The 22,565-nt window shown below is 42.2% G+C and overlaps 1 protein-coding gene and 1 long non-coding RNA gene across 5 annotated transcripts in view; one reads left to right on the top strand and one right to left on the bottom strand.

Annotated features, from left to right (window-relative positions):
* GRIA3 (glutamate ionotropic receptor AMPA type subunit 3) overlaps positions 1-22,565 on the bottom strand; it is a 261,839-nt gene that overhangs the window by 171,092 nt on the left and 68,182 nt on the right. The gene's annotated exons all lie outside the window — the stretch shown is intronic.
* Positions 1-22,565, top strand: part of LOC141576455 (uncharacterized) — a 107,899-nt gene that overhangs the window by 18,247 nt on the left and 67,087 nt on the right. The gene's annotated exons all lie outside the window — the stretch shown is intronic.

The raw sequence follows: 22,565 nt of genomic DNA, 5'->3' as shown, positions 1-22,565 counted from the left end.
TTAAAATGGTGCAAATGTCATGGAAAATGGTATGGAGTTTCCTCAAAAAATTAAAAATAGGACTACCATATGCTCTGGCAATCCCACTTGTGGGTATATATCCAAAGGAATGGAAAGCAGGATTGTGAAGAGATATCTGTACTCCCACGTTCATTGAGGCATTATTTACAATAGCCAAGATACAGCTAAATGTCCATTGACAGGTGAACGGGTAAGAAAATATGGTTTGCACTTACAGTGGAATATTATTCAGCTTTAAAAAAAAAGCAGGAAATTGTGCCAACAAATATGTGACAACATGGATGAACCCAGATGACATTATGCTAAGTGAAATAAGCCAATCTTAGAAGGACGAATAGTGCATGATCCCACTTCAAAAGAGATGTCCAAAAGAGTGAAAATCATAGAAACAGAGTAGAATGGTGGTTGCCAGGGTCTCGAGAGAGGAGAGTTGCTGTTCAATGGTATAAAATTTCAGTTATACGAGACAAATAAATTCCAGAGATCTGCTGTTCAACACTGTGTTAACAAAATTTTATTGTGCACTTAATAATTTTTAAGAGGATAGATGCTAAGTATCTTAAAAACAAAGCAAAACTAAACTAAAAGCATCAGAAAAAAGAATGTGAAGGAGAAAAACTGAACCAGTTCAGAATCTCCAGAAAAGCATCCTTGAACAGTGGATGGAGCACTGGAATGGGAGTCAGGAGACAGCCACTGACCTGCTGTGTGACCTTAGGTAGGTCACTTCCCCTCTCTGGGCCTTTGTCTTCTCTTCTGAGAAGACGGCTTAGGCTAACTTTCTTTGTTTAAAACATATAACGTGTATGTTTGGGGAAATGTATACTTTAAAGGTTTGTTATTATATTCATTATCATCATCATTATTATTATTTCCACTCAAAGGCTTAATTTCTGGAGTTTGCATTCCTTAGCCACTATTACTGTCTTGGAAATGAGTCAGCCCACTATTCTTGCTCTCATTTGGTCCTTTTTCTCAATTTGAATGTCTTAGTAGGTGCCTTAGCCACTGGACTTGGCCAATTAGCAAGAGCCTAGCGCCGCCCTCTCCCGGGGCCCAGTTCAGCTTGCCTGGTGTCAGTCCACAAAGCTGCCTGACACGAGCAAGAATTTTAACTCTGGAGTTGTGCAAATTGCTAATTAGGCTTGTAAACAGTCTCCACTTCACTTCCCTGATATTTTTTGGTCATGGAACTCTTCCCACTGTTACTCGTGGGGTCTGCGCCTGGTACTTAATTACATCTGAGCAGCCCTACTGTCTGTGCAGCGGCCCAGCCATGCCCCCAGCCCGCCTTGTTCTTTGCTTGCAATATGCCTTCTGAGACCCAGATCGCTCTCGGAGAACACGAGGCTTGGCATTTGCCAAAACTTGTTCCTTTTTCATTTATCAAAGAGCAGAATAGAATCAAGCAGACTAGCAGAGCAGATGGGTGTAGCGGGAGGAGTTGGTGATGAGAGGCAAATAGGACTAGTTCTATTTTCTAAAAAGGCCTAGGAACATTACTTTTATGTCACGTACAAGTGACTAAGACCAGTCTCATGATGGGCTGGATGGTATAAGTTTCTCCCACAGCTGCCTTCTCTCTTTCTCCGTCACTGCTTCCCGCACCTCCAGCACAGTGTTACCTGCTCTGGGATCAATTACAACCAAGTGTCACAAGCAAGCAGATGCCCAACAGGCACTTTTTTTAAAAAATTGAATTATAGTCAATTTACAATGTTGTGTTAGTTTCTGGTGTACAGCATAGTGATTCAGTTATATATATGTGTATATATATATATATATATATATATATACACATGTATATATATATATATTCCTTTTCTTATTCTTTTTCATTATAGGCTATCATAAGATATTGAATACAGTTTCCTGTGCTGTATAGTAGGACCTTGTTGTTTATCTGTTTTATATAGTAGTTTGTATCTGCTAATCCCAAACTCCCATTTTATCCCTTCCTACTCCCTCTCCCCTCTGGTAACTGTAAGTTTGTTCTCTATGTCTGTGAGTCTGTTTCTGTTTTGTAAATAAGTTCATTTATGTCAATTTTTTTTTTTAGTTTCACATATGAGCGATCTCATACGATATTTTTCTTCCTCTTTCTAGCTTACTTCACTTAGTATGATAATCTCTAGGTCCATCCATGTTGCCACAAATGGCATTATTTCATTCTTTTTATGACTGAGTAGTATTCCATTATATATATACCACATCTTCTTTATCCAGTCATCTGTTGATAGACATTTAGGTTGTTTCCGTGTCTTGGCTATGGTAAGTAGTGCTGCTATGAACATTGGGCTGCATGTATCTTTTCGAATTGAGTTCCCTCCAGATATATGCCCAGGAGTGGGATTGCTGTCTCATATGGTAAGTCTATTTTTAGTCTTTTGAGGAATCTCCATAATGTTTTCCACAGTGGCTGCACCAAACTGCATTCCCATCAACAGTGTAGGAGGGTTCCCTTTTCTCCACACCCTCTCCAGTATTTATCATTTGTGGACTTTTTAATCATGGTCATTCTGACCAGTGTGAGATCATACCTCATTGTAGTTTTGATTTGCATTTCTCTGATAATTAGTGATACTGAGCATTTTTTCATGTGCCTATTGGGCATTTGTACATCTTCACTGGAAAATTGTTTGTTTAGGTCTTCTGACCCCAGTTGGCACTTTTTGATGGTAACTTTCAGTGGACCAGGTCTTACAATTAAGCCAGGGTTGCCAGACTTAGCAAATAAAAAATCAGGAAGCCTAGTAAATTTGAATTTCAAATAAACAATGAATAATCGTCAATGTAAATATGTCCCATGCAATATTTGGGACATGCCTATACTACAAAAATTATTTATCTGAAAATCGTATTTAACTGGACATCTTGCATTTTAGCTGGTAACCCTAAATTAAGTAGAATAGTCATTTAGGTAGCACAAGTTAGAGACCTGAGAAGTCCATTTGTCCAATGATATTGACTCACTGCCCTGACTCATTGCTTGAAATCCTTGCATATACAGTGTCCTTGAGTTAAGGCATTAGATGCATCTGTCAGAATGTGTGTATGACCCAGGAAAGGTTGTACATTGAGCCATTAACCAATATTAATTCCCTAGGCCCACTTAGTTCTACAGGTGAATTCATTGATCATCTAATGAAGTTTCCATAAAATGAGGTACAAACAGGTGAATATAATTTGGGAGAGAGGAAGCTGGGACAGGACTAGAGCCAGGGTGGTGCCCAAGAATAGGCACCAGAATGGAGAACCCAGAGTTAACCTCACACACAGAAAGTCACCTATATTATAGGATTAAAGAAGTATTGGGTACAGTTACAGGCATCCCCCAATATTTCCCCCACCTACTGCCAAATACCTGAAAGGTCACCATTAGCTTTCCCTTTGGGTAGATGTTGCTTTCTCTCCAGGCATCCTCCCAGATGAGAGGCAGCCTTGCATAATGAAAAGATCCCAGATCTGAGAGTCAGACTGGAGTTCGAGTCTTAACTCTGCAACAACTAGCTGTGTGACTGAGGTTGGACAAGCAGAGTGTCCTCTCTTTTATCTCTTCATCTCTAAGACTCAAAAAGTGATGCTTGCCTCAGAAGTCTCGTAGGGTTGTTGTCAGGAGCAAATGAAATGTTGTATGTATACGTGCTTTGAAAATCAGCACTGACAAAATGCTTTAGCAGGATTAAAACGCATATCCTCCCAGGATGGGTAGCACATCCTGGTTGCCTGGTGTATCACGAAACTATCGTCCCTGAGGGGGAGAGATGGACCCACAGGCAGGATAGGGATGGTGAGGGTGGTTGCTGCTGTGGGCTGGCGTCGTGAGGAGGAAGGGCCTCGGCAAAGAAAGCTGTGACTGCCTCCCCCACCCCCAAAGAAACTTGGCTGTAGCATTTTGCCAATGACTGATCCTATGGCATGAGCTCAGAGCAGGAAGGCAGGCCTGGAGGGAGGAGGTACGGAAGACTGCCTTGAAATACTGCGGGTGGCATTCACCAGCTCTCAAGGAAGAGCTCCAAGTTTAGGGGGCAGGTGGCCAGCGGAGGTTTTGAATCTACCAGAGGAAATCATCCTCCCTCTGTGTGCCCAGGATAAGATCTCAGCGCCAGGGAATGTTTGTAAATGGACTCTCTCATTTAAATAAATCCCACTTAAATATTTATCAGATCATGAATATGCATGTTTCTCTCTCAGCGCTGGAAAGAGAAGGGGCATGTAATTTTTAGATGGCACATAAATAATGTAAGGGGGGATAAAGGGATCTTTGTTCTGTGTTGACTGTGTATTTACAGCATCACAAGAGGTCTTGAAATAATGAACTGATTTTTCCCTTTCCCAGTCTAAATGTGCATGTGGAGTTTCACCTTTCCTGTCTTTGGGGGTGATTTGCATTCATTTGTATCCTCAGGGAAGGATTCTGGAGGCAAGAAAATGAGGATGGTCGTTTCAATTATTAGTGAGTGAATTAGCCATAGCAACCCACACCCCATTCCCCTCTTAAATGGCTATCCCCACCTCGGATTGGGCAGTGAGAAGAGCTGGTCCTGCACTCCTCAATTCAGATGCTCAAAGGTGAAGGTCTAAAAGGCACTTAAAAAAGCAAATGTTGCTGGACTGTGCAACCGTGGTCCTCCCTAGCCACGAGAACTTGGACTTGGCTTCAGGCATCTAGCAGAGTTCTAGGGAAAAGGGAACAGGGCAATTCTGATGATGACATAGGATAGAGTGGAACATGATCAGGGCCCCTGCTCCCTGAGGAAGGGAGCTACACACTGACTACTCCTACTTCACCCTACTATTTGGCTGAGAACCAGCTGTGTCTGGAGCCCAGGGCGTGAGCAGGTCAGAGATGTACTTCCCCCCTTGAGTTCTCTCTGCTGGATTCCGTGTCCCTAACTATCCCTCTACAGCTGCACAGTCACGGCTTTGGGATTAGGCATGATTTGCCTGCTTTTTCTACTTCTCTATCAGTCTGAGGAATTGAGAGAGAACTGGCTTATCTTTTTGCCCTAAAGCATCTTTAAAGATAACATCCTTTCCTTGTTAATAAGCAAGCTGAAAGTTCCTGTCTGTGTTGAGTAGTAGAAAGAACGCTTTACAGGGAGTTAGGAAATGGAGTGTCTAGGATGAGCTCCACCACTTACTAGGAGTGTGACGTTGAGCAGATCACTTAACCTTCCTCTACTTCCTCATCTGTTAAATGAGGATCATGATAGCACCTCCCTTGTAAGACTGTTGTGAAGATGAAAGGAGATAATGCATTAAAAGGCTTAGCACAGAGCCTGGCACTGAGCGGGTGCTCAGTCAAGGGAGGATATCAGTCTGAGGAGCTGATTACTCATTAGTCCCCAAACTTCCCCCCAAAGTCTGAATCTTTCATAGTCAGTGAGGAAATAATCCCTTGACCTAAACTCATGCAATAGTCTGGTGGAGGGGAAAGATAGTTGGACTCAGTGTTAGGAAACGGGCTTTAGTCCTGCTTTCACTGCTCATTAGCTTTGTGACCTTGGGTAAATCACCTCCCCTTTCTGGGAATGTAGACTTTTTCATTTGTAAAGCAGCAATGGTACACCTGCACTGCCCTCCTGACTGGTTACGAATGACGATAAAAGACACGGGGAAAGTGCGTGGGAGTGTAAAGTGGTAGGTTTTCTTTTGAACAGTATTAATTAGAACAGCTGTTTTTCCATTTCACAGGGTTCCAGTTAAGCAATAATTTGGAGATCTTGATGACATATTAGGTGAGATCATGAAGGCAAAGAGTTTATGGGAATATTTATCTATTTTCAAGTTGGAAAATTCAGAGAGCAGAAAGGATGGGGGGCTGGAAGCCGCAGTCAGAGCCACAGAGCTCTACATAGCTTAGCCACAGCTATAAGGAATTATGGGGTCAGTGAGAAGGTTGCTTTTGCCTCCTACTTTTGTCTTCTTCCCATCTCTTCTTCTAAGATGCCTTATTCAACTGAAGAGGAAGAAATACCTGTAGATACAGTGATAAAAGATCCGAGATTTTCTGGAGAAGCCCAAATTTCACATATCTTCCTTCTTTTCTAAAAGGTGATTCCTAAAGTTAGGAACTAAATGTGGTCTCATGCTGATGCTTTTGTAAAATTTTAATCATTATCATAAGTAATAATAGCTACCATTTATTGAGTACATTTCTGTTTCTCGGACACTGTGCTAAGTCCTTTAACCATATCTCATTTAGTTTTCGTAACAGTCCTGTTAGGTAGATACTATAACCATTGCCGTCTCACAGATACTCAGGTTTTGGCCCAAGGTCACATGTCTGACTGATGTCAGACCTGAGATAGAAATCCTCAGGCCTGTCTTGCAATAAACCACAAAGAAAAGAAAACACATTGCCGGACCACGTGTCCTGTTTCTCTGTTCAGAAGATGTGGCCACTGTACCATAGACTCTTGAACATTGGCTTGGTGGAGACAGCCCTGAAGACAAAGTGATGAGGCTGCTGCTGGAGTTTGGGGGATGTTGACCTGAGATTTTTGGACTGTTAGTGAGGGTAGTTGTTATATCTTATCTGTTTGTCTGGAAGGCTGCAAAAGGATCCTTCCCATGATCTCTGACTTAATGATCAGAGGTCTCCCCATGCTCCCAACTCTTATCCTTTGCTTTCTTTTCACAGCCCTCCTAGTTGGTGAGGCACTCAAATGACTGGGGCCGTCCAGTCATATGATGCAGTGGCTGAAGGGAATGGGCCTGCAGGTAAAGGGAGAGACTGGAAGGGAACTAGAGACACGGCCATCCCCCCATTTTAATATTTGCCAGCTTAAGCCAAACCAATGTAAGACCATAAGCTGAGCTTTGCTTCATAATTCTAGGATTCAGTATGTATACTATGAATTCAAGGAAACCCAAAATGTGTCAGAAAAGACATATGCTCTGCTTTCTGTCAGCTCATTAAAAATGAAAATATAGATATATTTTTGGTGGAGTCACTGGCTTGAAGATTTTCCAGAGGTTGTCTGTTCAGCTTAAGTTGCCTTTAGGCATTTCCATTTGCTTGTGAATGAAGAAAATACCATTTTCTGTTTTATTATTCTCTGGAACAGGTACCCAGTAAAACCACAAAAATGCATTGGTCCAGCTTTTCAGATTGCTCCCTTCTTTTCAGCCATGAGCCTGAGCTGAGCAATATACGGGACAGACAAAGAGCGGGCTGTGAAGTTAGGACTGCAGGAAACTGATGAGCCCCCTCCCCCATTACCAGTATTGCAATTCCAAAAGCAAGGCTTACTTCTTTTGGCTGGAGGCTTTCTGTAGTTGACTAAAACACAGAGATGTTGTGAGTGAGATTGTGCATCAGCCATTTCTACCTCTGTGTAAGGTAAATAAATTTCCCAGCTCCTTTCCTGGGAACTGGTTCTGATTCTGATAGAAGAGGACCAAAATTAGCGCATTGGAGAGATGAGCAGGGTGGCCCCAAGGCACAGACAAGACCAGACAGGGCAGCTAAGGATCTTCATTCTGTGTCTCAGTGGTCACTCCTTTCCTGTGACCCTAGGAAGCACATCATAATAATGGCTAACACTTATGCTAAGAAGGTGCCAGGAACTGTTTTAGATGCCTTTCACAGATGTAAACTACACAATAGTCTTATGAGTTAGTTAGGTACAATGATTACCTCACTGTAAGGGTGAAGAAATGAACATGCAACCAAAACCTAGCATCTATGGCCATTCTATGGCCCAGGGAGTATATCGTAGAAATCACTGGTCTGATTAGCATTAGTGCACTATTCCCATTTAATGCGATGACTTGACTTGCTAATCAGTGCAAGGAATGGATAGAGCTGGCTGGATCCTCTGGGTGGGTGAGTACACCAGCAATGTGGAAAGGCACATAAACTCTTTCAGTTCTGTTGGGTAAAGTCTTACAGGAAGGACTATGACTCTGGGCACAGTAGGATGAACCTGTCTTCTTGCGTCTTAACCACTCATCTGCAGAGCAGTTTTTTGTTTTTTGGTTTTTTGTCTGTTTTTTTTACTTTTTAGTGGTAGGCAATAGCCCAGGCACACCTGGCATTTGACTTTCGCTTATGTCATTGTGCCAGTCCTCTTTATTCCTGCGAATAGGGTGCAAAGTATTTTACTACCATTATGTAGACAAAAGAATTGAGACAGAGTAGAAAAGACTTAATATGATAAATCTGTCGCTAGCCTTTAGATGTTCAGAATCCCACATTTCAAGTAGAATTACAGATTAGAAAATTCACCAAATCAACAATATCTGGAGCCAATCCATTTTTTGGAGGCTGAAACCTCAGACTTAAGAATTTTAAAGACCTTTCCAGCTTGACATGTTTAAGATATTTTTCTTAAACTACTCTCCAGCACTGTGCTAGGTAGATAAAAGTGGTGAGATAGAGGGAGGGTATAGCTCAGTGGTAGAGTTGGTGCTCAGCATGTACAAGGTCCTGGGTTCAATCCCCAGTACCTCCATTAAAATAAATAAATAAATAAACCTAATTACCCTATCCCCTACAAGAAAAGTAGTAAGATAAAAAAATCACTTAGATAAGCCTTAGCCCCTACTCTTGAAAGCTACCACCTCATTGACGAAACATAACACATTTATATTTTAGAAAAAGTTAGAAAATGGAAGACAATGAGTAGTTTTGATAAATAACATTGCACCACCTCCTGCTCCACTGTACCAAATAGAAACCAGTTATTCCCTCTCCAGGATTTTCAGGAGGCATACACCTCCGCCAAGAGCTTCCCAAGAGAGGAAGACACCTGACTAATCTTTAGAAGCCCTTTCTCAGGCTCTCAGGGGTATAAAATTCTTCTGTGTAATAATTCTGTAGTTTGCTTGTTGGAACCTGGAAATTTTACAGCTGATGCAATTCTTTTGAATTTCAAGCAATAAAAATTTTAAGCACTATAAAGCCCCACGTCAAATCTCTTTAGCAAAAATTAGCAGGCTTATGATGTTTGTTGTGGATTATCTTTGTTCCTGATACAGACGTCAGTAATTGCCTGACGTAATTTCAGTAATTTCAGGCACAGGGCTGGTCATTATAAGATCAGCCAAGTTAGTTTTGAGGTCTTGAAACCACCGTTTTTCTCCCTGGACTCAGGGTCCTACTCTTTTCTCCTATGTCCCCCTCACCCACTTCTATTTCTCCACACAACTGTTTTGGATCTTAGTCCTGCTTGTTCCTCAAAAGGGTACCTCCTGTCTTTTGGGAACTCGTAATTGAAGGGACATCTCTAAAGATCCCTTTCCCTGGGGCACCTCCCTTTATTCCCATGCTCAGCCATGCCTATGTAGAATAGAAGCAAGAAGGCTAATCTGTTAAGAAAAGGCCCTATTTCTTGCCCACAGAAATGCCCTTTGGATTATCTGCACGTGGCTGGTACAGATAACTGAGTGCACCAGCTCTCACATCACTTTTTATCTTTGTTACATTGCCTACACAAACAATTTGAAATGATTTGCCTTATTTACTTTTTCACTGGGAGCTGTGGAAATTAGCATCATGCTGCTCTTGTTGCAGAGAATGCACATGGATCTGCAAATACTGTTGGTTGGGATGAAATAGCGCATTATCTACACCCTAGCTCGGGAAGGTCCTCATGTGTTAATGACTCTGTATTGACCGAGATTCAGGGGCCATCTAGTGCACTGCAGGTTTATCCTTTAGCCAGGAACCCATAACTAAAGTTCCCAGCACCAAAATGTTTGTTCTGCTTCCAAGTTGGTTGGATCAGGAAGGTGATATCTTTGGTAAGGAAGTTAGGTCATAGAAGAACTCAAAATCAGAGTTAGTGCAGTATATAGGAGGTCATTGAGCCTCTTCTGTGTGATCTGAGAACATAATATACCCAAATCCATATCCTTCATCTGTTTCTCAAGGCCCCTGCAATCTCCCATTTTGTTTTTAGTTAAGGTCTGTCATTTGCTCATCCATTTGTTCAATTTACAAACAATAGTAATTCAGGCACTGTGTTGTATTCAGCACTTAGCACAGTGCTGGCAGAGGTGAATAAGACAACAATCTTGTCTTTAAGAAGTTCACAGTCTTGTGAGGAAGATAAAGACATAAACAGATAATAATAATACCACAGTATTATTATACAGTATAATCAGTGCTATAATAGAGGTGGACACAGGGAAGGCAGGAGTGGACACCTAGGGCTGGGGAAGTGAATATTTGAGCAGAGTTTTGAAGCCCATGTCATTTACCACATAGACTGCGTATGTGTATGTCTCTCTCTCTCTCTGTGTGTGTGTGTGTGTGTGTGTGTGTGTGTGTGTGAAGTGGAGTGAGGGGGCTGAGTGCCAGGAAGTTGGAACAGTATGTGCAAAGGCATGGAGGCAAAAAAACCCCAACAAATTAGGGTGCTGTACATGTTGCTTATTGAAAGTGGCATAGTTCCATATGGCTAGAGTATAGAGAACTAGGGGGTAGGGGCTGGGAGGAGATGAGGCTAGGAAAATGGGTCAGAGTTTAACTGGATCATGAGAGGCCTTCTGCACCATGCTAAGAAACTAGGCCATGACCCTAGGAGTAACGGGAAGCCACTGAAAGCTTTTAGGCAGGGAAGTGATGTGATGGGAAGACTGCTGTCCGGTGGCAGTGGAGGGGTTAAGATCAGGGAGCTCAGTTAGGAGGATGGTGCAGGAGGTCACGGCAGCCGGAGTCAGTGGTAGTGGGACTGCAGAAGAGGGTCTTTGAGGATGAGATATGAGGGATGATGAAAAGGGAGGATTCAAGGACGAGGTTTCTGCTTCGGGCAACTGGGCAGTGCCATTCATTGAGCCAGGGAACGTAGGTGAAACAGAGGGTTTTCTGGGAAGATGATAAATTCAGAGTTCATCATGTTGAGCTTGAGGTACTGGTGGAGCATCAAGGAAAGGTTTTAGGGGAAAAACTGGACATATGGGTCTAGACTTGGGGAGAGGCTCTGGAAAGCCCATGTGGAACTGTAACTGCCTTGCCTAGGGGAGCATTTTGAATCTTTAGAGAAATTGGACATAATGAAGAAGCAAAACTGCATTATCTATTATCCTAGATATTCACATCATTTTTGGTAGGAAACCATCTGTTCATTTTACAGAAGCCTTGAGATTGCAAATGGCTGCGTGGGGATGTTTTAAGACCTTGAAGGGTGTTAGCTTAAAGATGTTGAACGGAGAGGGGGGCGCTGTTGAGAAGCCCAGCACACTGTGTGAAGTGCGGTGTGGCAGTCCCTAACTTGGAGATCCACCAGGAAGGGTTTTAGGATCGACTGGAATATCCTAATCTACTCACTAAGCGTTGTTTCCTTTTCTCCTCTACCAAGTGGGGTCCGGGTACAGCTAAAGGCTGAGCACTAAGGGTGAGCCAGAAAAAACGAGTGTGTGCTGAGGGTCTCTGGCTAATTTCCAAAGCTAATGTGGGTGATTATTCGTGTCTCCATAGCCCTCCCGAAGAGTGGTCATTTGGAAAAGAGTTCAGGCTTCATTATAAATGGAAGTGCTATAATAGCTCACAAAATTTTAGAACCTAAAAGAATCACTCTAGATCCTACTTACTAGTTAACATGTCTGTGCTCCCTTCTAAAGTGAGCTTATTAAGGGCAGGCCCTCTATTGCATTCACTTCCATAATCCCAGTAATGTTTCTGACACAGCATCCCTGCATTCAGCAATTATTAGTTGAAGAATGAATGAGTCCACGCCCTCATTTTATAGTTGTGGAATCTGAGAACCAAAAAGGGTATATGACTTGCCCAAGATCACACAGCTACTTAGTGGAAGAGCCAGGCATGGAATTGAAGTTATGGTTTGATGATGCTTTTCTTTAACATCCTTAACTGAGCCAATCACCTCTCACAACAGGATGTTCTTGATCTTTTTTCTTTAAATGGAGGTACTGGGGATTCAACCCACGACCTCATGCATGCTAAGCATGCACTCTACCACTGAGCTATACCCCCACCCCCTTTTTTTAAGATTGCATAACAGACTCTTGAGATTATCTTTAAAAATTCAAGGCATAGAATGCCAGCGCTCTGTGTGACCATTTGCTTAGAAGGCAAATATGGCCCCTTAAATCTGCTATGCAATTTGTGTCAACCTCAGTTTAGAGAAATCTCCAAACATCTCTATCCCTTAATAACTTACTATGGGTCTGTCATCCATGAATCCATGAATTCATCTAAGCCTTTATTTGGGGGGAGAGGGAAGCTATTTATATTTTCAGTCTAATCCGCCACGTGGTGTAATGAGTTCCATATGTTTCCTCCATTTTCTACCTGCTGTGAGAAGTAGGGCTTCCTTTATCTGTCCTAAACTCACCTCTGTGGGCTATATGCTGGTAAGACACACACTCTCTCTCTCTCTCACTCACACACACAAACACACACACATACACATGATTTAGGAGGGAAATGACCCCACTATTAATTGTTATCTTTGTTTACAAGCATATTAAAAATTCAAATGAAAGGAAGCTGAAATAATGCAATTGAAAGTGAACACAGTGACAGCTAATTACCCCCAAGGAGAAAGCTGTAAATCCTTGACAAAACGGAGGCCCGTCGACGCAGGAATGGGTGGAAATAAATGAGAGGCCTGCAACAGAATCGGTGCCTGGCCAAGCACTGCCCGCCTGCGGGGAAACTGAAGCATCCTCTAAAAGTTCTAAAAGTGTGGCCCAGGAACATAACCTGTCAGCCTCCTCGCCTGACATGGTCTTAATTAGCCTCTGTTCTACTGCCGAGAAAGCCCGCTGAGGCAGTTAGCACCAGAGAATTAATCAGATCATTTGTGGAGTCGACAAAGCAGGACAGCAACCGACACTGGCAACTTATTGATTGGAAGGGATCCAGGAAGACCGGGAGTGATTCACCTCTGTTTGGGCCCCTCCTCTCCCCCTGAATGAGGGTGCTCCACAGAGACTGGGAGGGGGAGGCTGTGGAGGGTGGAATGAACTGTGCTTCACCTTAACCTCTGCCCCCCTCCTCCTTTCCAATCATAGTCTCTCTTCCTAGCTTCTGTACACTTTGCCGCTAAGGCAGCATGTGTAGCTGTGCTGATGCCAAACAATGTGTTTGACTGCAAGAGAGGGAGAGAGCACTGTTGATTTTGTTGCAAATTGCACTTTTGCTATAGGCTTAGTTGGGAGAATGGAATTTTGCCAGTATTTCCCTCCCTCATTTTGTTTACTGCCTATTTTCAACAGCTCTGTAATTGCTTTCCATTTAGTAAAAGGAACATTGTTCCTTTTTTGGTTTTTCTTTTAATTGTATTTCTTGCCCTAAGCTCTGATGTTTGGGAGCATTGATGGGAATGCCATGTTGTTTTGGTTCCAGATACCAACTTGGCCTTAGCAATCAAAGCAAGGGCATTTCTAGGGAAGGCATTTGGGTGGTGGACTCAGAAAAATGTATAACTCCTTCCATGGAGCCTTCCCTGATAGGTCCACCTTGTCTATTGTCAACTCTTTCTTATTTGGATTTCAATGCTACTTCAAACCTGTGCTAATCAATCTAACTCTCGTATATGCTGTTTTGTACTTATCTTTGCCTCATGGCATTAATCTTATCCTGTCTCTCTGACCATAATGTTAAGCTCTTCAAAGCCACAAACTACACCTACTATTGAATACAGTGCTTAACACCAATCTAGTTACAGTATGAGACATTCAATAAATGCTAGATTGGTCCATTGCAACCCCTTGAGGAATTATTGCAACCATCTGTCCCTTGACCCTGATGCCACCTTGGCACTACTGATATTTTGGTCCAGATAATTCTTTGGAGATACAGTGTCTGTGCCCTGTAGGACGTTTCCTACAGCATTCCTGGCCTCTACCCACTACTAAAAATGTCTCCAGACATTGCCAAATGTCCCCTGCAGGGGGCAAAATCACCCTTCCTCCCCACTGTTCTATAATGATAGCAAAATAAAAAGAGGTAATACTTACTGCACACGTGACCACATTCAGCTTGGTGCCAAAGGTATTACATGCAGTCTTTTGCTTCACTTCCACAGCAGCCCTGCCCGGGCTTTAACTGTTGTCTAAAGGGGCTCCAGGGGAGGAACCTCAAAGTCACAGTTGTAGATCTACACCACAGTCTGTCTCTTCCCCAAGGACCATTTAGAAGAGCCTTCTCAAAGACCTCTCAGGCTCAGTCCTGAATTTATTGGACACATCAGCTGCCCCTTAATTGTGTGAGGACCACCCATTCATTGAAAACTAGATATTCAGCTTAGTGAGGGTTAATTCCTCAAGGAGCATGATGAAAAGCAACGGAAGGTCAGAGCAAAAGCAACCCTGCCAGCTGTCACCTCCTTTTTTCAGAGATGTGAATACCATTGCAAACAGCTAATGCATGGTAGGGGGGCTGGAGATCTATTTCTTACACTCATACGGTGGCATTTAGCTCAGGAAGCAGAATTTCTAGCTAGCCCACTGAAGTGTCATTCCTACCCTAAATCCTGACCAGCTGTCTTGCAAACAATGCAATCGGTCACAAGAGACACAGGGCAAAAGAAGGTGGGTAAACCAGTACAAATGTGTCCTTCTGTGGGGGAGGGGATGACTCAAAGCACCATTCCCGAATATGAAGGACAACCCAAGAGAGAAAATTTGACATTTTGGTTTAATGTGTCTCTGGAGAGGAATGTATATCTGGCTGTGAAGTCAATTCAACCTCAAAATCACTGCCACCAAGGAGTTAACGCTACATTAAAATTAGTCATGTCATTTGATGGAGAAATATTCTACTTATGGAAAATACCTTTATAGGAAAACTGCCTTTCTGAGTCTGAGCTGGAAATATTACAGTAAACAGGATCTAATCACAGTGAAGCCTTTTTTCAGCTTTGCATGACAGCTGTAAAATATGACAGTATTTATTAATAGTCGCTGCAGTCTAATGTGCAGCATTGGAGAGATACAGCGAAATATGTTAAGCTACTGAGAGAACAATTTCCACAGTAACTAATATTCAGCTTTTGAAAGGGTAGTTTAATGTCTTACGTTTTTTTTTCCCCCTACTGACGGTCCAACCCCAGGAACAAGCTACTAAGCTAATAACCTTTGTGGAGAGGAAGTGTTTAAATGATAATTTATTTCAAGAGCTGACAACAAATTGCTTGGCACTTTCTCTTTTTATGCCCCAAAGCAGTCAAGGATGTGCAAATCGAAGTATTAAAAAATACGACAGCTTTAGTATTTTCATTTTCAATGAAATTCTCATTATAGACATATGTACAGTCTTTTATTCATGATCCAGTCCAAATAGTCATTCATTATTATTATGGTGTCGGCTCTCAAGATGCTCTCATAGTTGAAGCCTCATCACGATAGATTAGGCAGGATGCAGAAACTACATGTCTCGGGTACCGTCAGCCCTGATTATTGCAGTGCAAACAGGGGAATTTAGTGTCTGTCTCTCCCAGGATAATGTACTCTCTGGGCCTTCCTAATGTATTCAAATGTAAAAAGTAGCTTGAATTTCAATAAAAATTCTTTTGGCTTTGCTTTTCCCAGAAGGCAAATGGACATGACTAGAATGGGAGCCATCTGTTACCTTCACACATCCTTTAATCAGTTCTTAAAATGGAAGAGAAAAAAAAATTCATGATAATCCTTTTTTTTTTATTTAAATCAAGGTACCTGCTACTTTCTTTAAACTTCCTGCCAAGTCGCTGTGGCAGAACCTAACGTCAGTCTCTCCTTGGCTTTCTTTGTCTCCAACCAAAACAGTCCCTCAGTGACGAGGACCTTCAAGTTTGATCTTCCTGGGCTCTGGAAGTGGCCTTTGCCCCAGAGAGGAATTTATGAGTTCCCTTCACCTCAGGGTCGGGTCCCCACCACAACCCTCCGCGAGGGTGCGCCATGGGCAAACCCCGGGTCTGGCTGCATTGACTACTTTTGCTACCCATCTGCCCCTTCACCTGGATGTTTTACCCGCTGCCTATCTGGATTCCTGGGTCTCTGGGACCATAGACTATTGTGTTCATCTGTGGACACCGGGCTTTAAGAAGGAAATTGACAACTGGAGTGCATCCATGGGAGGGCAACTAGGACAGGGAGCGTCTAGGTGCCAGGTCATCTGAAGAATGGCTCAAGGGGAAGAGGTAATGGAAGTTTTCAAATGTTAAATGTTTGGGAGGCGGCATGGCTGGGTAAACAGCACACACAGACTGTGGAATGTGGTGGGCCTTGGTCCACATCCTGGATTTCATTACTTTGGCACATGAAGCTGTATGACCCTAGAAGCCATCATTTAATCTCTTTATGCCTTGGTTGCCTTGTGTGGTAAAGATGCAGGGATGTCATGAGGATTAAATGTGATAATTCATCAACTCAGGGTCTAATCCATAAGTGCTTAAAAATGGCAGGCACTCTTATCCAACTAAGATAAGAAAATGATGACCTTAACAGGGGTTCATTGATTTGTACCACTGATGGGTACTGGGCTGTGTGTGTGTGTGTGTGCGCGCACACACACGCACGCGCATGTGTAGAAAGGCAGAGGGAGAGAGGAGCTGGGAGGAAGTGAGAGAGACAGATAGACAGAGACAGACACAGAGAGAGTTTCTGTGCCTTCTTTGGGACCGTGAGACTGGATGGGAGGGATGAAGCTCGGCTATGTAAGGAGGCGGTAAACGACGACATGCAGGAAGGTGTCGGGGGATGCGGCTCTGCTTGTTTCCCAGTAGAGTTAGAATCCAGCCAATCTGAAAATGTTTTGTGAGGAAAGGCTTGTTTCTCCTTGTCTTGGGGAGTCTCTTTATCCCTTTAAGCCCTTCGGGATCTTTCAACATCTTCCCACCTTCCTAGCTATCTGGCAACACTTTCATCTTTCCACAAGGTGCCTGTTCTAATGAATGCAAGTGTCATTGGTGGATGGGGGAACAGTTAGGTTAAAAATTAAATTTTCCCAGGTCCCTGAGATACATCACCGTCTCAGCAACAGGAATATCAACTCCCCAAAGGCAGGACCCAAATTCTGCTTAAACACTGTCAGTGGCCCTGCACAAGCCAGAGCTAGGAAACGCCCACTCATCGCTTGTTGACTATTTGTTGTCATGGCCTGTGTTCTGGCCACAACCTTCGAGAGCAAATAGCAAGTTCTGTTAGAAGGCTGGTGACTTCCTGAGAGTTACCTGGGAACTGAGTAGGGAGTTTCAGATTGAGAATGGAAATCAGCGGGAGTTTATTGAACACTGAGAGAAGGTAGGGACTAGTTGCCTCAAAGGGCACTTGGAGCTATTATCTCATTATCGAAGCTGAGCGCCGGAGCCTGGGCAGATTCTTTCATCTCTGCGGGTTGTGCCCATTGAAGCCCAGGAGCGTTGTCAGGTGCACAAGAGAGTCTGGCTGCAGCTCTCAAGTATGTTGCTGTTCTGGGGGAAAGGTGCACCCCACAGAGAGCTAGGTCCTTTGCACCCAAAAGATAGGTCTTATTGCAAAGTGGAGGAGTTTTTAGGGAGGTGTCGAGGCAGGTTAGGACAAAGATGTCGAGCCTTTGCTCCTCCTAGTGGGGGCAGATGTGACCGTGCCACCGTGAACAGCCCTGGGTAAATAAAAACGGGATTGAGGAAGAGAAGGTACAAAGGAAGCAGATATCACACTTAGTAAACCTCATCACTTTCCCAAGAGCTGACTTTTGATGTGTACAGCACCAACAGCAGAAATTGCAACTATATTAACGAACAAGGTGGTATTTTAGTAACTAAGCAAAGTAATGACCTGCAAACCACACAATCAGACCTTTCTCTGCAGATAGAAATCAAAGCGTGGCCAGTAAAGCTTTTGAAATCCACTCACTGTTTCATAATTTCAGAGAGCCTATTACCCTGATTGTGCTACCAACCTTTTAAATGACCTCAAATGTTTAACCCATTTCTCAGCTCCTTACTCATCCCTGCCCTTACACAGTGGAGTCACATCATTTGTATATTTAGCTTATTTGAATGTAATTATAGGTGCTCCCTTCTGTCTTTCTCTGTCTTCCATTTCTCTCTTATGCAATTTAAAATATTCTAAAATTATACTTTGCAGTTGTAATTTCTCCCCATAATTTTTATTACTGAAGCAATAGATGATCATTGTGGAAAAAGAGAAAATAAAGAATAGATGCATATTGAATGTTTTAAAGAACATAGGTTGATTTATAAATTGGATTTTCTTTTTCCTTCCTTCCTTCCCTCCCCTGCCTTCCTCTCCCATTCCATCCCCTTCCCTCACCCCTCCCCTCCCTTCCCCCTCCCTTCCCTTCCCTTTCCTTTCATTCCCTTCCCTTCCTTCCCTCTCTTCCTCCCTCCCTTCTTTGTTTCTCTCTCTTTATTTCAGTCCAACATTGAAAAAAAAAAAAAAGCATGGGCTTATGCTAGCTAAATCACTAACGGAGTTGGGAAAACACTAAGTATGTGCCTAGGCTGTGCTAGGAACCAAGGAGAGGCACAAAGTGTAAGTCAAGGGGCTAACCAATTGTTTACTATCACAACGGAGAGAAGGGTTTGGGAAGGTAAACAGCAGACCCAGTGAAATAACAACAGAAAGCAGGTGAGTGCCAAGTGAAGGACAAAAGTGTTCAGTGGGCTTCAGAGGTGGGCAAGGTCTCTGCTCCTTGAAACTGGTTCTCTTCCTGCCCAGTCACCTCAGTAAATAGCATCACCATCTTACCCAGTCCCTCAAGCCAAAAGCTTAGTAGTCATCCACGAATCCTCCCTTTCCCTCACATCCCACAGCCAATCTGTCCCCAAGTTCTGTTGATTCTGTGTCCAAAATGTATTTCAACTCCACCTCCTTTTCTCCATCTCCAGCCTAGTCGAAGCCACCATCATGTCTCATCTAGATGACCTCAGTGGGCTTTTAATTGGTTTCCCTTCCTTCACTCTTGCACCATACTCCATTCTCTACAAAAACTTAAATGAGATCAGGTGACTCCTCTGCTCAGAATTCTCCAATGACTTCCCATTGCAGTTAGAGTAAAATTCATATTCCTTATCCTGGCTCCTGTCTGTACTCCATGGCTATGATCTGGCTTCTGTCTACCTTTATAGTCTCATCTCAGGCCACTCTCCACCTCTTGCCCTTTAGTCACACTTGCCTTTCAGTTCCTCAAACATACCAAGCTTTTCCCTGCTACAGGCCCTTTGCCCTTGCTGTTTCCACTGCCTGAAATGCTTTTCCTCTATTCTCTCTTTTTTTTTTAATTGAAGTATAGTTGATTTACAATATTGTGTTAGTTTCTGGTGTACAGCATAGAGATTCAATCATATATATATATTTTTTTCATTATGGGTTATTACAAGATATTGAATATAGTTCCCTGTGCTATGCAGTTAAGACCATATTATTTACGTAGTTTATATATAGTAGTTTGTATCTGCTAATCCCAAACTCCAAATTTATCCCTCCCTCCCCTTTCCCCCTTGGTAACCATAACTTTGTTTCCTATGTCTGTGAGTCTGTTTGTGTTTTGTAAATACGTTCATTTGTCTCACTTTTTCAGATTCCACATAAAAGTGATACCAAAAAAGGGCAGAAAACCTAAATAGACATTTCTCTAATGGAAACATACAGATGGCCAACAGGCACATGAAAAGACGCTCAACGTCATTAATTATCAGAGAAATGCAAATCAAAACTACAATGAGGTATCACCTCACACCAGTCAGAATGGCCATCATTAAGAAGTCTATGAAGGATAAATGCTGCAGAGGGTGTGGAGAAAAGGAACCCTCCTACACTGTTGGTGAGAATGTAGTTTGGTGCAGCCACTATGGAAAACAGTATGGAGATTCCTTAAAAATAAAACAACTAAAAATAGAGCTACCAGATGATCCAGCAATCCCACTCCTGGACATATATCTGGAGAAAACTCTAATTTGAAAAGACACATGCACCCCAATGTTCATAGCAGCACTATATACAATAGCCAAGACATGGAAATAACCTAAATGTCCATTAACAGATGACTGGATAAAGAAGTTGTGATATTTTTATACAATGGAATACTACTCGGCCATGAAAAAGAAAATGATGCCATATTCAGCAACATGGATGGACCTAGAGATGATCAAATTAACTGAAGTAAATCAGACAAAGACAAATATCACATGATATCATTTCCTCTATTCTTCATATGGCTGTCTCCTAATTCTTTAGTTCTCAGCGTAAATGCCTCTTCTCAGTGAGACTGTCACTGAGAATCCTATTAAAATTAGGTCCTATCCATTAGTATCTGTTTCTTAGTTTCTTTCATAGAACCTTGTCTAAATTTATAATTATTTTGTTGATTTACCTGTTTTTTTTTTCTATTTCCCTCATTTGAATGTAAACTTTATGACAATAGGAACCATGTCTACCTTATTCATCATTGTAACCCTACCACCTATTGAATAAATGAATGAATGATTGTGCACTAGAGTAGTCAGGGAAGGCTACCTTGGGGAGGTTGAGTTTGAAGTGGGTTTTGAAAAATGGAAGGGTAGGCAGATTTTTATTATCTAGGCGAAGGAGAGAATTCCAGGTAACAGAAGAAAGGCAGTTACTGAGGCAAGCATGCTTCTGGCACATTTGGGCAGCAGTGGAAAAGGGGAGCTGCCTTCAGTGGAAGGTTCTCATTAGGAAACATAGGGACAACAGGTTTATTAGTGGTTGAGGCATAATTATGTCAAGACTTCAGGAATAGACTTCTTTTATTTTTCAACGTGCATGATAGAAGCCATTGAAAATTTTGGAACGGGGTCATGGTGTGCAGTGTGTTAAGAAGGTTTTCCAAGGGGGAAATTAGTACAAAACTTTATGGAAAGTATTTCTTAAGCAGAGCAGATTAGTCCCACCAGCTAAATGGCTGTAGAGGGAAAAATATGAACATGCATAAGTCAGAAAGGTTTCTTTTGGCTCCAAGACCATAGAATTGTACGAATTATTTAGTGAGACAATTTGAGAAAAAAAATCAAGAATAAGAAATAGATATAAATGGACTTTTGCTTCATTTCCTCTAATGGAGAGCTAATGAGCAAAGGACGGTCATAGGAGGTGAGGAAGGTGAGGAGAGAATACATTAACTGTATCTCCTGTTTTTCAATAGATCAGAGTTTACAGTATTAGTAGAACTGATATTTAGTTTTTTAAAAGTTTCAGGAGAGAAGCTGTCTAATTTGCAAACTTCAGTTCTGAAAATTCGACTGTGATGTTCTAGATTACACTATATATAGCACATGGAAATCGGCTAATTCATCCTCGGTGTTTGAAATAAATGAAATGTATTAAAATTTAGCAAATTATGAATTAGAAAGTCCAAACTATTTCGGTACCCTAGCCAGGCAAAGCTCGGCAGGAGCACACAACACACCTTCCTGATTCTGCTTTTTGTTCATGTTCTTTTCCTCTTCCCCAAACCCCCATCTCCCTTTTCTCTTACAATCCACAACTTACATACCCTTCAAGGCCTAGCTCCCCTAAGCCAGCCTTCTCTGAAAACTCTACTTTCCTGGAGTGCTACCTTTTCAAAATTCTCACAGCAATCACAGTCTGTAGTGTACCACTCAGTTTGATACTGTTCTGTGTTGTTCATTAATTGTTTCATAAATGTCCTGTTCTGTCTACCACCTTGGAACTGTATTATATAAACATCTATCACAAGATTTCAATACACCATTGAGAGTTGATAACAGCTTGTAGAACTGGTTGACTGATTAACTTCTAACATGTAAGTTACGACTAGTAGTAAGATACAGAATGTCCTGTGTCTGGTATAATATCTCAAAATAATCATAGAATATTACATTAAGAAGGGATAGAGCTTTGGGGAGGAGACCAAAGCTAAGAGCGTCCATGAGTTGGTCAAGGTCAGAGAGCTAATTAGTGGCAGAGTTTGCACTGTAACTCTGGTCTCCTGCTTTAGGCTCATGAAATTTGATATTATTTTATAGGTAAGCACCATAAGCAAATACAGGCCTTAGTATTTCCTGACAGGGTTCGATGATGCATCAAAATGAGAATGAAATGAAAAGCACTCTGGGCTCCTAAAAACAAAATGGCCCTTCAAGTTAAGTTACCTATAAGGATGTCATTTTCAGGGACCCTTAGGCAGACAGGCCTTCCATTTGCTTCTTCTTTCTCTGAATCAGAAAATCCTGAGTCAGAGAGAGCCATTCCGAGCATATAATCAGGGTTACAAGCAAACAAGTGATAAAGTAACATTGTCTTCTGGAATCTCATGGTGATAGGATCCCCTAGTTTTACTGAGGGACCCCTCAAAGATAAATGGGTTTTAGAGGAGTCTGTTTAGCTGAATTATGATATGTAAACCTACCTGTATACTATTTAAGATCAGACCCTTAATTTCTGAGACTGTTTCAATATAATATATCCTCAATAGATTATCACACTATGAGAAAAAAAAATGCGTCCCCAGAGCCCAGGTTAGCCAGTCTCCGCTCATCATTTCCATCAGATAACTGTTGAGGCCCTGTAATCTGAAGACCTAATGTGACCTGGTGAAACAAGCTCAGGAAGCCAGAGACACCGACACCAGTGCCAGCTCCGTGGTTAAACTACTG

Source organism: Camelus bactrianus, chromosome X (assembly GCF_048773025.1).
Source record: "Camelus bactrianus isolate YW-2024 breed Bactrian camel chromosome X, ASM4877302v1, whole genome shotgun sequence".
NCBI lineage: Eukaryota > Metazoa > Chordata > Mammalia > Artiodactyla > Camelidae > Camelus > Camelus bactrianus.
This window is presented reverse-complemented; position numbering and strand designations above follow the sequence as displayed.